Source organism: Plectropomus leopardus, chromosome 4, assembly GCF_026936395.1.
Source record: "Plectropomus leopardus strain MGB_pleo_1.0 chromosome 4, ASM2693639v1, whole genome shotgun sequence".
Taxonomy (NCBI): Eukaryota; Metazoa; Chordata; class Actinopteri; order Perciformes; family Serranidae; genus Plectropomus; species Plectropomus leopardus.
The window spans coordinates 23869219-23886027 of NC_142179.1; the positions used below are offsets into that span (position 1 = coordinate 23869219).

The 16809-nt window shown below is 41.2% G+C and overlaps 1 protein-coding gene across 3 annotated transcripts in view; it reads left to right on the forward strand.

Annotated features, from left to right (window-relative positions):
- The window catches only part of LOC121944001 (uncharacterized), a 320314-nt gene that overhangs the window by 249365 nt on the left and 54140 nt on the right, over positions 1–16809 (forward strand). The window lies entirely within an intron of this gene.

Sequence of the window (16809 nt, forward strand, 5' to 3'; positions counted from 1 at the left end):
TGCCGGGTGAGTAACTCTCCCATCATGCCCACTCTCTCTTTTTTTCTCTTTTGTTTCTTCCAAGGTTTCTTCCCCCACTTTGTCTCTGCTCCATAATCTTCCCATATTTGCTGCTGTTCTGGAATAGACTCATTCCTGTATCGGGAAAAAAAAGTGTGTATTTTCTGATGAACCAAACAAGGCAGGGCATTTTTTTCTCAGATATGCACGTAAATTCAAATAACAACCCACTACATTTGTTGTGTCGAATGCTGGAACCTCATGAGTCATGCAGTAATACAGAGCAAGAGATACGCTGATGGACAGAAAGGACACATGCGCCTACACACACGCATGCACACGCAGCTAGACAGCAGGTCTATTTTTTGGCATAAGTCCAGAACTGAAGTGGACTTGATACACTGTGGTAATGATAGGGTAAAACTGTATATGAGACACAGTATCGAATTCTGATGCTGAGATTTTTCAGCACTGACAGCTCCCTGAGCCTCTCTCCCCCTCTCTCTCTCTCTCTCTCTCTCTCTCTCTCTCTCTCTCTCGCTCTCTTTCTAGCCCACTTACCTCACTTCACCCGCTACCTTACCACATGCCCAAGGCAACAACAATAAACATGATTGGCCCTTCACACAAAAGAAGGCGGGCCATCATCTGGACAGGCATGACAAGGGGCAAGTGAAATTGATTTCAAGTGTATCGGCCTGTGTGGGTTTATGTTCGTGTGCCTCAGAATGTTTGTGTGTGTGTGGTAACATCAGGTTCGGATTCTTTCACTAAGTTTGAGAAGTGTGACGAATATGGGAAGTGATGGCATGTAGAACAGAGTGTTTCCTTCCTTCACTTGTAACAGTGGCTGAGGAAACAAATACAGGTCCCCCTCTCTTGCTCACACAATCCAAACAAAGAGCCATGTGTCATAGATGTAAATGTGTTTGCCAGTGACTGTGTGTGCCTTCACGATAGCCTCAGTGTCTGTTATAGAGCACAGAACATTACATTTGACACTTGGACAGCATAACAACAGGGACATGTCAAAAAATCCAACTGTACTATAGAAACCACTTGATACAGATAAAACAAAACTGAAACTAATTTTAATCTTTTAAAGACTGTAAACTGGTAATCCACATGGTGCCATGTTTGTCTCTCTATAGCTTGTGTGTTTGATTTCCCCAAGTCAAATTGGTGAATCTTTTTAATTTGAATCCCTTCATACTTCCCCGCATGCTTCTGGCACACAGTAGTGCTGTATGCCAGAACCTCTCTAGGCACTGCACTGTACCGTACATTGACATCAGGGCCACCAAACTCAAATCTAGGGCTGCAACTATTGTTCATGTTTATCATGGATTAATCTTCTGTTTATTTTGTTGATTATATGATTAATTGTTTGAACTTTGATATCAGACAACATTGAAAGATGGCCATCATCATTCCTAGAATCATCTCCAAATGTCCTGGTTTGTCCAACCGGCAGTTCAGAAGACAAAGGTAATCAATGAACTCATTGAAAAGTAAGAAAATTAGAGCTGAGGTAAATGCTTTGAAGCTCTGATCATAGCCGTGGTAATCGACGTCCAAAACGGTATTCGAATGGTTTGGTTTATGTATATTATTATTATTATTAGTTATTCATAGAAAAGCACATTTGAAGTTCCAGCAATACTGAAACAGAGACAGTTTGACCAAAAATGATGGGCTTACTGACAGGCTGGCAAGATGTCAAAAAAGTCAAACGTCTAGAATAGTTTTGAAATTTGCAAAGATGACCCCCGAAAAGTTGAAAGCAAGATATGCCGAAGGAAACTGGCATATCACAAATTTGCAGGGAGCTTGGCAAATCACATGAGTAAGTTAGAGCACAGCAGCGCTGCAAAGTATTATAGTTATTATGAAGCTATAATGGCTAATGTTGCTGTTACCTACATTCGAACAAAGTGGCTAAGTGTTAATTATTTTAGGTGCAAAAAAGTCTGACTTACACCCTAATTTATTACCTCCACCCTCTTGAAGCTTTGATTAATCACAGATATTTCTCACTAAAGCATCAATGCCCAAAAACTGGTACTCTGGACAGTCTAAATTTTTGCCTAAACGATGATTTAAAAGATGATTTAACCTTAAAATTGTTGCTGATTAATTTTCTGAAGACCAACTAGTCAAAAAAGCAATTGTTATCAATAATGCAAACAAATCCAATGTCCATAATATTTTTCCTAGCTTTAACTATGATTTTTCTCATTTCAAAATGAGTTGAGGTTGCCATAGACACCCATTCAACATCAAAAGGTATCACAAATATGTTTGAAACAAAAAAATGAATTCTTATTGGATGTAAAGAGCATTTGGGGTCGGTGCTTTTAATTGTGGTGATGGAATAGATTGTTCTGTTTGTTCCTGTGAGTACATGATTGAGACAGAAAGACAACGAAACAGACAGGGGGAGATTAAGAGTGTCCTCAGGTGCCCATCTGGCCTGTGCGTGTTTGTTTGTGTGCGTGTGATAATTTCATGCTGTAATGTCACTGGGTTAGGTGAGGTAATGTCGTATGACCCAGGGTTCTTAATCTGGTTAACTAGAGCTGAATGGGCCGGGGTAATGGCTGTAATCCTCACATCGAAGCCAGAAACCAGACCAAACTAAAAACCACTGCACTGTTTTTAGTGCCCTAAATGTACTGTTAACTCAACAGCCATCTGCACAAATTTATAATGTTACTGACAGACATGCATTAAACCACAATTTAAAACCTTCATCCCCCATTCTAGATTTAATCCTAATTCTTACAAACTATAACCGGAACCATTCCAAAAAAAGAAACGAGATAATTCCTATAATTCTCTTAATGGCTTGCTTCTTGTTGTTTTCCGTTTTCAGTCATGGAGCTGTGTTTCTAGGTTAGGGTGATCTAACTGTGTGTGTGGTTGCTGTGTGTAGGGGTAGCCTTGTGACCAGAGTTACATTGTTCATCCAAAGCTATGGACTGTGGCCCAGAAAGAAAGCCCACACACAGTCAGAGAGCTATGATCCCACTTGGATACAAACCAAATAATCGTACATACAAGTCAGCTTGATTTGTGCCGCAATACCATCCGTGCTTGTGAATTCCTACATCCTTCAGGGCTGCTTGGTTTGTTCAAATGAGCCATAGACATGCAAAAGACTACCACAGAGTAACATAAAAAAATGCTAAATTGATAAACATGTTTCTATAGCACCACAGCCTCTTTAATTCACAGTTTTAAAAATGTGTCTCTTTCACGATGCATAGTTCAACTGCTTCTTTTTGTCCCTCAGTCATCTGAGGGGATTGTGTGCAGTCACAGATGATGCTGCTGTTGTGAGTTGTTGATTTCTCTGGGAAGCCATTAGTGTTGTTTGTCTACTCAGAGCAGTGCCGGGTTACTGGACCCCTTCTTCCTAACAGTTGGTTCATATTGGCAGACAGTCAGGGCTCTTAACTATGAACAGGAAAATTACTTGCCCTCCATGGATTCCATACAAATTACAGAACGTGTTTTTCTTTTACTCTTTCACTCTTCTAAAAGTTTGCAATTAAATTTGTCTTTAGAGACTCAATTTGTACCTCTTTCTTTTCTCTATTCAGCCTCACATCCGTGTGTTTACTCTTTCCATCATTTGACCCTGAAGTGATTCTGTGAATCTACATCAAAAGCTAAAATATGACATGGATAAGAGGGACCCTGATTGTGTGGGAATGTTAAATATCCCTGTTTAAATATAGATTTTTGATTACCAAAGAGTTGTATATTCCTGAGAGTAATGGCAAACTTCTTACAACAAACAAACAGGAGAATCCCGGTGAGATAAGTAGAGAGGAGGTGGAGGAGTGTGAAGAATTTTGGATTCTCTTGCTTGCCCCCGCTGTGCCAACTCTGGAGCAGTGAAAGCTTGGAATTGGGAGTGGAAGCAGCCAGGAAAAGAGAGGTGCATAAATCCTTCTTTTCCTCACAGCTGCTGGAAAAGGGTCTAATGTAGGTGCCGTCCAAACACAACACTTTCCATAATCCCCAGACACTTGAGCAGATCTCAGGGGGAGTGAATAGTTTACACATCGTGCACAGTTGACTCTGGTCAACTGTATTTGCTCTCTTCCTCTCTCACACTTCTCATAGTGCTCAAACAAACAAAACATTTTTTCATCACAGGGCATTTTAAACACATTCTCATCCCAACTCGTCGACGGTTGGCTGTTGGCTCACATTGGGCCGACGGCAAGAGCCCAAGGCCCTCGTTTCCACGGTGTGTCCCGCGCCATTGGCCCTCATCTGCTTTTTTTTCGGACGATTCAGCATGTTGAATTGGCCGCAGCAGCCGTGGAGCCCATCAGTGAATGAAATCACTGTGGTTGGCCGTTCAGCTCAGCACAGAAGAGGAAAAATGGAAGGGAGGAAATAAACAAACAGCGAAAGTTAAGAGGAAGTGAGGTAGAGACAGACTTGGTATATAATGTAAGACTGTACTTCTCCTGCAATTGAACTCATAACACAAAGGTTTCCTGATGGGTTGTGCTGTGTTCTGGTTTCCTACTTTGAATAGAAGATACAGACAACCGCTGTCTGCTGGTATGGAAGAGTATCTCCTCTTACGCAGGCAAGGAACGTATGCGCTGGTTGGCCGTCGGTTTGGTGTGTTTGTGTGCAACTTTTTGGCAGAGACATGGCGATGTGAGGCGACGCAGCAGGGGGCTTTCATCCCCGCTAGTTCTAGGATGTCGGCTTGTTGTGTCACAGGCTTTACATGCATTGTGTCTTTTTAAAATACACTTCAATTTTCACAGGAAATGTACAGTTTCAGCTTTTTACATGTATAGTCAGTTTTTTTAATTGACTTACAACTTACATGAAACGTTTTCAGGTTTAATTCCTTAAAGTTAAGGCAACAAAAGCATGTGGTTAGGGTTAGAAAGAAATCATAATGGCTTGGCTTTAAATAAGTCAAGTAAGTCAAATAAGTAAAGTTGTTACTAACATCATGTAAGATGAATTACATGAAATATGTAATATGTCTGACACGTCACTACTGTAGCATGCTATACATACTAGCACACTAGAATGTTATTAAAATAACTCCAATGACTTTTGAATTCCCACAGGAAACAAATAGCTGGCTACTGATGGAAGTCAGGAGTATGGTTGATCCATCCACCACCCCTTCCACCCACTCTGTATGGACTTTCTCACTCTTTATACAATGATAGTTGACAGCAGCTTAAAAAACTTACACGATCTGATGCATTTCGCATCACTGTGAAGGGTGCCTCTGTGTGTCGGCTGACAAAGTGGCAGTATTTGACGAGTTGGGTTGTTGTTAGCTGCGTCAATGGCTGCAGCCATCGATGCATATCATGGCCAAATAAGGTTCCTCTGTGCATCAGTATCTAACACTGAAATCACTGACAAAGCGGCTGTATTTGATGAGTTTGTAGTGAGAACTGGCTGGCATTTTACAGGAATCCTATATGCAATGATGCACAAAAGACATTACAAGTATTGCTACAAATCCCTTAATTAGTTCCCAGTGACCCTCATTGGCGGACAGTTTTGATTGTCTCATAAGCTTTCAGCATGGCTAGTGATAAAGCATTCTGCATGTCCGCTGCCTGGATATTTTGTCACACCTTAATTGAGACTGCACTAATGCTACAGATTGGCGTGTGGTACTTAATCATTTTTAATCAGAGGTGTGTGTGTGTGTGTGTGTGTGTGTGTGTGTGTGCCTGAAGATTGTCTGTGTGTGCAGATGTATGTGTGAATGTCACTGTATTTGCAAACATCTATTAATTTCCTTCTAGTTACATTCTTGTTGTACGTCCCTGTTTCTGAATCCCTCTGTGTGTGTGTGTGCGTGTGTGCGTGCTTGCGTGCTGCGTGTCTGTGTGTCCTTGTTCAGAATGTGTGAACAAACCCTGACCTTATAGAGGTAAGGAAACAGACAGTGTCCCCGAATTTTCTACCCGGCCAAGGTCCGCCTCACCCTGCAGTAATCCTCCTTGCTTTCAAGGCATGCTCACCATTTAAGAAAGCACACATCGTTATAATATGCACACAGATCCACTCAACAAACAACACAAATACACATACACAAACACATACACACACACACACAAAGATGAGCCCACCATCCCTCCTACTGTAATTACTAGTAAATGAAGGTTATTGGACTCCTGACATGTTTACCGACTGTTGTCACTGTACAACATGGTTTTGGCCAGAAGGACCTCACTGTGAACTTTTGAACCCCTCCCATAAAAACAGCAATTCTACTTTGCTGTAATGCTGTTCAATGTTACCTTTAAGCCCTCAGTAAGTGGGATTTTAGAAAATAATGCCCTTATGCAGGCTGTTTACACAAGATCCCTGCCATACCAGCCACACTCTTGCCGCCTCAGCCCCCCTCCTGCCTCAAATCACATTTAATAGGGCTAGTTTGATCCCATGCCAGCATAAGCATACACTTGCTATGACCTTGGTTGAATTTAATGGGGGTTAAAGAAGTTTTCACATTGGCAGTGTGCACATTAATAGTTTGTCTGGCGGATTTGGTAAATTGGAAGAGACGGAAGTGGAGTCAAAGTGTCCGATTAATTAGGTCTACAGCCTCCCACCCCCCACCGCCACCCCCTCTATTGCTTGCACAACCCTGCACCTATACATAGCATCCTATCCAGGTTCACCTTGGGGTACTCTGTGACATTCTGTTTAAATTAGGATTTTTGTGTATACTGTGTGTGTTCATTTCTGTGTGCGTGCTTATGTGGTCGTGCATGTGTGTGTGTGCTTGCATGTGCATGTGTGTACATGCGCACACGCATGTGTACTGTATGTCTAACATGGGAAAAATATGCAGAGACTGAGGGGGAAATAAAGCATAAAGTGGGAGTTGGACGAGAGGTGAATGAACATTGGTGGAATGAGGGGGCGTAAAGAAAGTGTGAAGTAACTAAAAGTGCACTGAATCAATAAAAGTCTGTAAAGTTCCAGTAAGCTGCAAAAAGTTTGAATCTGTAAAAAAAAAAAAAATGTGGGAAAGAGTAGGATGGCCATTAAACTACTCTTAGTATGTTCTGCTGGGGTGAAATATGAATTTGATATTTCTCACCATATAATTCCAGCATTTGTTGATTTATATTTATGCACATTCTCATGTGCTTGTCTTATTTTCTCGTCATTTATTTATGAATTTATTGTTTTGTTCCACATTTTACTGGATTTTGTTGGATTAGCATCGCTCATAGTCTATTAAACATTTTCCAGATATGGCAGTGCCAGCCTCTATAATGTTATTTGTTTCTTTACAGCCACCAGACTGTAATATATGTGATAATAGCATGAGATGTAGCATCATAGTGTGAGCCAAACAAGTCGAGTAATCCACTGTAATTGGTTGGATTTTTGCTGTGAGTCAACCTCTCTGTCTGCCTGCCTCTGTGCCTTTGATAATCCAATTTACATTTCTTTAATCTTTACCCTCTGCGTTTAGCAAATTAATTAAATATTGACAAGGAATCCAGCGAAACCACAGAAAAACAGAATGTCACAGCTAAACTGATTACTTCCATGACAGAGGTAAGTGAGAGACAGAGAGAGATATATGGTCCACCTCATGCACTATAAATGATTAAAGACCATAGACAATGGCTGAATCCTGCAACCAGATGAACAAGTGTGCAGATTGAATGCTGTCTGAGCCAACGCTCTCTTTCATACACCATCAGTCTGTGGGCATTTGTCAATCTTTTCCCCACTAACCCAACATGAAAATGATAACAATGTCTTTCTGAGTGTTTTCCTCCAAGAGAGAATCCCATTTCCCTTCTTGAAAGCCAACGCACCATCTGTCACCAGGGTGCTGATAATGAAACGCTAAGAAAAACATTCATAGGGATCATACACACACACAGGAAAACCTAACATGTTGTAGGAGATGATTTGAGCGGAGTCCATGCAAGCTGATGATGTTTCATCCCCCATGGTAACCTTACTTTGACCCTTGTCCTTTTCTCCACAAGGGTAATTGGCCAATCTGGTAGACACGCACATTGTGGGAAAAGAGCCAAAAGTATTCAGGATCCTGTGTGTTTGTGTGTGTGTGTGAGTGTGTGGTGGCAGTGTGTGTGTGTGTGGTGGCAGTGCGTGTGCGTTCACTTGCAGTATTTATATTTCTACCAGACCGTTTGGTATTTGTGTGTGTGCTCGAGCATGCGCATGCTTGTGTCTGTGTACAAGCATGCCTGGGATTGTGTTTATGTCTGTCTATTTGGGAGAATCAACAGACACAGTGACGATGGAGTTGATTTTATTAGGGATGAGATTAGGGTCATGTTGCAATACGCTCGCTGTGGTGTTATTATTCTGATCTGTCCCTTGGAGTTTCCTACTTCAGAGAGACAGCTGGCTCAGTAACATGATCCAGACCGCCAACTACCCTTTTACTACTAAGTCACAGGCTCAGGCCAAGGACTCTATAGCTGATTTAGAATTACTAAAGACACACAAACAAAAACACATTTCTTCTCACTTTTATACAACAATAACAAAAAACCTAAACTACCTAAACCACATAGGGTTGTCCGCAGATCCTCCTTCAATGGACAGAAAACGGAACAAGTTTTTTTTCTTTCCAAAATGATGAAGAAAGAAAGGGAATGGATAGCTGAGAATGAGTGTGGAGGTGTAAGGAAAAGCCCTCTGGCTGGGAGAGGTAGGAGAGCTGTGAGTGGTGGGGAGCGAGGGGAGCTGATTCTCACTACCATCATGTGGCTGAACCAAATCCCCTCTCTCCTCTCCTCTCCTTCTCTGTGTGAGGAGTGAGTTTGGCCTGCGGCACATGTTCAGATATGGGTGCTAGTGATTGGTTTGCTGCCAACGGTGGCAAAGGTCAAGCTGCTCTGTGCTCTTTGTTGTTGTTTCCTCAGAGTCACTGTTGTATTCTGTTCTCCACTGCAATCCCATGTTTCATTATTACCACTGGAGGTGGGAACGGTGGTGTGAGATGCATGTGGTAGATTCTTGTTTGTTTCCATTTTTAAGCTTGTTTTTAGTTGCTTTATTATATTTGTTTTGCTTATATAACATTCTGCTTTCTTTACTCTCTTCTCAGTGGGAAGTTGCTTGAATTGTATCTTAATAGCTATATTCAGAAATAACATCATTTCACAGAGCCTTACAGCAGGTGCGTTCAGATAAAGGCGTTATCAGTTTGCTGCCAAAAAGAGCAAAACATGGCTTTGCTGATTAAAAATTAGGGGGAACTAATTAGTCTTAAGGAAAGTCCCAAGTGAAACAATGAGCAATAAAAAGATATTATTAGGCGTGTGTCATCAATTATTAACTTTATGGAAAAAGAAGACAAAGGGAAAAAAATCCCCAAAGTTACTTTCTTCAGAGAGAGAATAAATGTTCACCCCAATGGATCACAAGCACAAAAGTGCTCAGTAGCTTGACCTAATTCAGTCCTTGATGTCATGTGACTGTGAAATATTTATGTTGTGATGCCAAGAAAGGTAGCTTGTTTTTATCACGGATAATAGTGTGAGTGATAATATCTTATTTAAGGATTACAAGATGGTCTGTTTGGTATGAGTAGAAACTGAGACCCAGGAAATGTATGTAGAACTTAATTAATACAATGCATAGATGTTCAACAAAACTACTTTTCTGCATCATGAGACCTATGTATTCCTTATTCTAACCTTTTCTCTGCCTCAACTTAATTTGGCACAAACGCAGTGATGTGTCTTGTGGATTGCATGAGATGGAATTGCAGAAAATATACTGTGATCAGTAAGTAGTGCACGAAACGAAGAATAAATGCCAGTGCTGCCTAATTTATCAGGAAAACAGGGGGTGCCGACTGTGGAAAGGATTGCTTCTGTTTTGACAGTGGCTAATATACTCTAAGTGTAACAAGTATTCTCAGTGCTGACAAATTGGTGCTGTCTCTCCATTTTTTTGGTTTTTTTTATGTTAACAGCTGCCTGAAACAATTTAATGAAAAAGTGATCACTATCAATTAATTATGAACCTGTAGATTATACAAGCAGTGTTAAACGCTGAATAATTATGCTTCATTTAGCAATGTTTTCAAATCCACAGACTTAACATAACTGCTTTTTAGTATCTGGTAAACCAATTTCAACCATGTTAAAACTGCAAGAGACGAACAAGATGCACCCTGCCTTTTGTCTCAACAGGATCAGTGTTGTATAAAATAAATGGAGTGTTGGTTTGGTTAGGTGTTGTCTCTCTCCAACTTTGTCCAACTTATTTTACAGTCTCCAGCACTGTTTGTGTTACTGCATTGCAGTCTTCAGTGTGTATGTCCTTATTTTAGCCCTGAGGTGTGAGTGTTTTATCCCCTGCCCTCTTTCTCCTGAGAGGTGAACCGAGCGCTCTTAAGACTGATGTGTGTCAACAGTATAGACAGAGATACTCTAGCCTGCAGGACATTTCATTTTCCATCATGTTTTGCACAACACAGTTGCGTGTGTGTGCGCGTGTGCTTTAATGTATGGTTTGGCTATAAGAGGGTGGTTAAAACTATAGAAGTTATGAGGTGTACAGAATAACCATAGCAACTTTGTTCATTAGTGTAACAGTTATTCCATTATAATTACATGTTTTAAATGTTCTACAAAAGCAAATTATTACTCTCATTTCAATTCAGGTGTTTGACTTGGCGTTTAAATGTGCATGAAATATCATTTTTACCAGGGAGTGAAATTGTTGTATTTAAGCTGTCCTGAACCACATTTCTGCGAGGAAACTTCGCAGCTCTTCGTCTCGTCTTCATCATCGGGATATTTTGTCTGCTCAGCTGAAATTAAGTGCTCCTAAAATCCCTATTTTCCCTCTCTCCTAACATTCCTCCACCCTACTATACTTTTCCCCTGTACCTCCACTCCTCCCCTCTTTCCATCCCATTCTGTTATCGCCTTCCCATCCTTCGCGTTTTCCATATTGGCCTTTTTGGGTCTCACAACCCAGTCGCTTTTCTTCATAGAGCCTGGAAAGGCGCTTGAGCAGTGAATAATTCTGAACATGATAAATCCCACCTTAAATCCAGCCATGAGACTCCAACAGGGTTCCACATGTAATTCTAAGCCCTATTATAGGGCCACTAATGCCAGTTGAGGATGGCGAATCACGGCACAGCCTGCAGCCATGTAAGAATTAGAAATAAATATGCATCGGTACCAGATAAATATAGCAAGCGGCAAATCTGCTGTGAGACTGTGTGTGTGTGTGAGAGAGAGAGAGAGAGAGAGAGAGAGAGAGAGAGAAGCCACAATTTGCAGGCGATGAGACGAATTCGCAACAGCTCTCTGGGTAATTGATGGATTAAATTCAGTGGCTAAGGGGTTCGAGTTAATGTGCGCCATAATTTAGGAAAAAGAAAGCTCAATAAAATTTTTTGGTCCGTATTCAAGGAAATGTGTTTCGCTGTCATGTCTGAACACCTCATTTCAGAGCTCGTATTAGGTGTCTCAAGGGTGGCAGTTGAGGTCTCTATCATTGGTGTTTATCTATCTGTTTATTGACTGCGGAATTACTTGAGGACTAAATGAGGGGTGTAAGCTAGCCTGGGTAGAGCTGAGCGCCGGCTCCGGATTTTTTGTGCATTGGGCCCCTTTGAAGTCATAAGTATAATATTATTTTATTGAGCCCCGACCAGACAAATTCTTTATGCCTGTTTCCGAGAGCTGCACTAGCTGCTTATATCTGTGGTCCAGGAGCTGATCTCCTCCCACTCTAAGGCAAATTGCAGAGTTACTCAAATTCACTCCATTCCCCGTAGAAAGTCTCCCTGTAAATCAGGTAGCTGTCCAATCAGAATGCAGGATTAGGAAAATAGATTCATGATTGAACCCAGCGCTCATTCAGTCTACCCCCATAATTTACATGGCTTACATGCCATTGTCTGCCTGTTACACACTTTTGATGATAGCGTCTTCCAAATCTTTGCACCTCACATTTTGCATTTTTCAGGGTAGAAAATGGGCTAAAATGTGATTACAAGGCATCAACTGTACTGTTGTGTTATCAAAATGTAGGTGTCTGGTGGGATATTTCCAGGGGAAGTCTATGTGTTGACACAGTAGGACTTGGCAGGACCAGAGCCATAGAAAGAGAGTTGCGGCACTCCTTGATCTTGCCGCCATGCAGTCACGTGGTTCACGCAGCTTCAGATAGTTCAAGATAGTTCCCACACTGTGAATGGTTTCCAGGGGGACAGACAGCAGTGACTATTTTTGCAGCAATTTTCATCCAATATTAACACATTACATGCATGTATTACTACAAGCTCTGCTCTAATTAATCTGTTTTTAATTGTTAAATTTTGGAGGGAAGGGGGGGTGTTCCCATCAAGTCGAATACCTTACAGTATCTATAGATTCATATTTTCTTGTGCTTCTATGGTCGTAATTACTTGCAACCAGTGGGGTAAAGTAACGGAGTACTGTGTAAAGTAACTATGTGGTTCTCACAGGACATCAACATCACAAACACACGATGATTTTATAGCATATGATGCATTGCTTTAGATTAAACTATAATTATATAGAGGAGATAAAAATGTGCACGACATTAAACACCTACAGCAATAAAATGAAACATTAACATTAATGTAGTGGTAATATTATTCCAAAAATATCAGATATTTAACACTGACAAGGAAAATTTATACTGCACTAATAAAAAGTACGTTTTACATTTGATATTCATATCAACCGTATGTACGTGATCCCGTTCCATTTCGTCATGATTTCATATTTATTCCAACACCCTTTGCACTGTGAATCTTTGCACTACTGTATTGCTGTTTACAATTTCATTGTGTCAGTCGTTACAGTTACCAATATTGAGCTTATTCAGCTTCATTTGACCTTGTTTTAGCTTTATGTCTGTTTTGTGTATGTACACTGAGTCAAATTCCATGTATGTGTTACACTCACACCCTTACTCGGCCTTTAAAACTGATATGGATACTTTTACTTAAGTAAGGCTTTTACTCCATTACTTTTATTTGAATGGACAGTATTTTCAGAGCATATTCATACGTGCAGTTAAGTAAAGGATCTGAATACTTCCTTCACCACAGCTCACATCCTAATGTCATATTAAGTAAGGCCTTTAGATGAACATGCATAACTTGAGTATCAATGAATGCCAGTAACTGCTCAGTTAAAGCCAAAAAAGAAGTTTAATCAATAGTGTAAAACATACAAGACAACCAGTTACATTCAAAATAACAATTTATTATAACATTTCCAGGAAGAGGGTAGATCAATTTGTGTGTTGTGTTGTGTTGTGTTGTGTTGTGTTGTGTTGTGTTGTGTTGTGTTGTGTTGTGTTGTGTTGTGTTGTGTTGTGTTGTGTTGTGTTGTGTTGTGTTGTGTTGTGTTGTGTTGGAAGAAAATTCAACCTCCTACAAAAAGAGAAAGATGGCATAAAGTAGACCAGGAGAGACATACAAGAGTTCAAAATCACTATTGCATTCTTCCACTAGCTGCTTTTAGTGGTTTTTGTGCCTTTCCATGCATTAACCAAGTAGTTGTTGAAAATGTTCCAATTTGGTGATTAGGTTATTCCTTGAGTACTCCTCGAGTTTTTTTGGGGGAATGCCTCTTACAACTTTACTCCTTGGTTTGTTTGCTAGTCTAGATATTTACAGAGATATGTGTTTATAAGTGTTTGGGCATTTTTAGTTCCATAGTGTGTTTCATTTACAAGACAAACAATCTATATATTCTATCTAATAGCACAAACCATCGTAGTCGTATCTGAATGCCTCTCTTGTTGGAAGCTTCACCAACACACACAGTGCTTATATGTCATTTGCTTTGACAATTTACGTTTTTCTGTTTTATTCTAACCTATCCCCAAATGTTTCTTATACATCCTGTCACAGCTTTTTTAGACAGTCTACTGACAGAAAAACAGATGTAAAACAAATATATATAATCAGGTGAGAGACACAGAGACATCTCAACTTGCACCGTAAGGTATCAGATCTCAGACGTTTCATGATAAGTCTATATACAGCCATGTATAAACTTGTGCCTTCTTGTACAGGCTTTACTCTTCATATTTCCAACTTCTTTCCCTCAATAAAACCCTGACTTTAAGAAGCAGTTACATCAAATCAAGGTCACAGTGGGTTACTGTAAAAATAGAGCCTTTTTTTTCAGAATTGAAAACAAGAAAAAGATATGAAGTGCAGACAGTAAAATGAAATGAGCGATAGACAAAAGGGCTTTATTGATAGCCATGCTGTCGCTTTCATATGAGTGATCATACCACTCCAGTGTAACACCCAGTAGACTCATCACTTGTTGCACTTAACCTGCGGGTGCTCATTACCCCCTGCTGGTTGCCATCCCCGCCATGGCAGTTACATTTTAATTAAGTATTTTGTTGTATTAGAGACCTCAGTTTAAACTTCAAACATCTTATTAGATCATTCCCCCCTCTGAGTTTTGTCACCAAGAGCGAATGCTGCAGTGTTTCGGTTTTTTTCTTTATCTGAAGGCATATGCTGGTTTTTGTTCTCTTACAGTGGAGTGTGGCACTATGACATGGTATTTGAAAAATCCCTGGTTTTGTTGACTTATTAATTGCTTGTGTCTTTCTAACTGAGGAGTGTGGAGATGACACGGCATGCTGGGATATTCTCTTTAGATGGTGATAGTGGTTGCGGAGGGGGGTGGGAGGTGGTGGGTGGAGGGGTTCTTCTGCACTTCTTCTCTCTCTCTTCCATCGCACTCCTTCCTCAGCTCATCAGTTCATCAGGCTTCTCCTTGGAACACTTAGCCCTGAGGAGAAGCCGTGGGTGGGGGTCTGTAACTTTTGATGAATGAATACATCTCTGACTCACTCCTCTTTTATCTGACTGTTTAATCTTCGCTCACTCTCTCTCTGTTTCTTTCTCCATCTCTCGTTTGCTCCTGCTCTGAACCTCGTTCTCTCTCTTTCTGGCCTCTGCTCCTCGCTCAAGACAGTGGTTGCTGATTTAATTGGATTGTGCTGAACTCTGGCTCTCTGTTGCATCTCTTATGATCATCTCGGAGACTCTTTGACTCAGACTTCCTGTGAAGTATAGCTTTGTAACGTTGTATGAACTTTGCTATCAGTCAGAAAAGCATCTCTACTCCAGGTTTTTCCAGGTATACTGTGTAGATGAGTTTATCAATTATCTGTGAAGTTTTCCATCACGCAAACCAGAAGTGGGTTAGAGGCGCTCCCAAACATAGAATCAGGAATGTGAACATGTTCAAAAAAGGGTATCCAGACTTTACCTCAGGTTCAGGTCCTGCAAAGCCAACTGAGACTTAGTCATCCAGAGACAAACAGGCTGCTTCTTCAATCCTTTACCCACACAGGGCTCACATCCTTGGGCTTGCCCCGATGCCTCCCTCCATACCCTCTCGCCTCTCGCCTCCCCTCCCCTCTACTCTCCTTTCCCCAACCTCCCTGAGCTCGATTGAGGGAGATGATTAAGACATCAAAAGCTGTGCCTCACTGTAGATCAAAACTCAGGGCTGACGGGCGAGAGCCTGATCCCACATAGACTTCCGCTGCATCCCCACAGCCGGAGATTTGCCATTCCCAGCAGCTCTCCTGCTCCACTCCATTAGTATCTCCATGCCAATCGCAGGCTCCCCGGGGTTTGACATGTAGCCTAGGATGAGTCAGGGCTGTGCAATCAACCCCATCCATAGAGAGGCAGGTGCTTCAGTGGTGAGCCACATTGGTGTGTGTGTGTGGGGGCATTTGTATGTGTGTGTTTGTGTGTGCATGTGTTTATCATAGCTCAAGGCCCTTATTCACCCCCACTGTTTTATCATCCCCAACACTGAACAGCAGCAGCCCATCATACTGCCTCTATCTCCTTTTCTCTCCTTTCTCTTTCTCTTTTACTCTCACTCTCTCCCTCGAGGGGCTTTAGTTCATGTGATTCCACGCTCCAGCTTTAGCTCAACTTTGCCACTTGGCAGTCTCGGAAGATTTTTTCTGCTTGTCTCTCGTTTTACTCCTGCTGTTAAAGTGGTGATAAAGAGAACAGAAAATACATACAGGATCACGAGGAGAGACTTCTCCCTGCTTGTAAAATGAAGTGCTTCATGTTCCATCTGAGCAACGTCAGTGGAAAAGGGTTAGAGCCAGTCAGAGTCGGTAAGGACAAATTGCAGGGGGGATTAATAAACGTGGTTCCCATCCAGGCATGGAAATAAAAAGAGAAAATAATTGCAGTCTTTCTAGCTGAGGGGGGTTAATAGTAATAACAATCTAAATACAAAAAAAATGAGGTTTATGAAATGTTTTGCTAGTTGTTTTTAGCAACATAGAGATAAAACTGAGCTGAGAACACACTGTGCAAATAGTGTTATTATTCCCCTGTAAACTGGCTATTCCAGGAAATTTTTTTCCATGTTCACTGTAATTTGGTGCTGATGTCATGGTAAGTACAGGCACCAGCACAATCATTAATTTTGCTGGAAAAGCAGCCTGTGAATAGTCTTTATATGCCTGAGGGACACCGAAGAATGTGCAACACACAAACATGCATGTCAGAAACAGACACACTACATAGTACAGACACAAGCAGGCATGCCTTGAATTTGCAAATGACAATGCAGGAATCACCCTTAATTAATCTCCACTTATCAGCTCATCGAGGTCTGTGCCACCCTTCACATCAGCGGTGGAGGTACAGTCATCCAAGCAGCCACTCGGTCATTCAGTTTTAGCCAGTCAACCAGTGAGTCAGGCCCTGGGGCTAAGCTC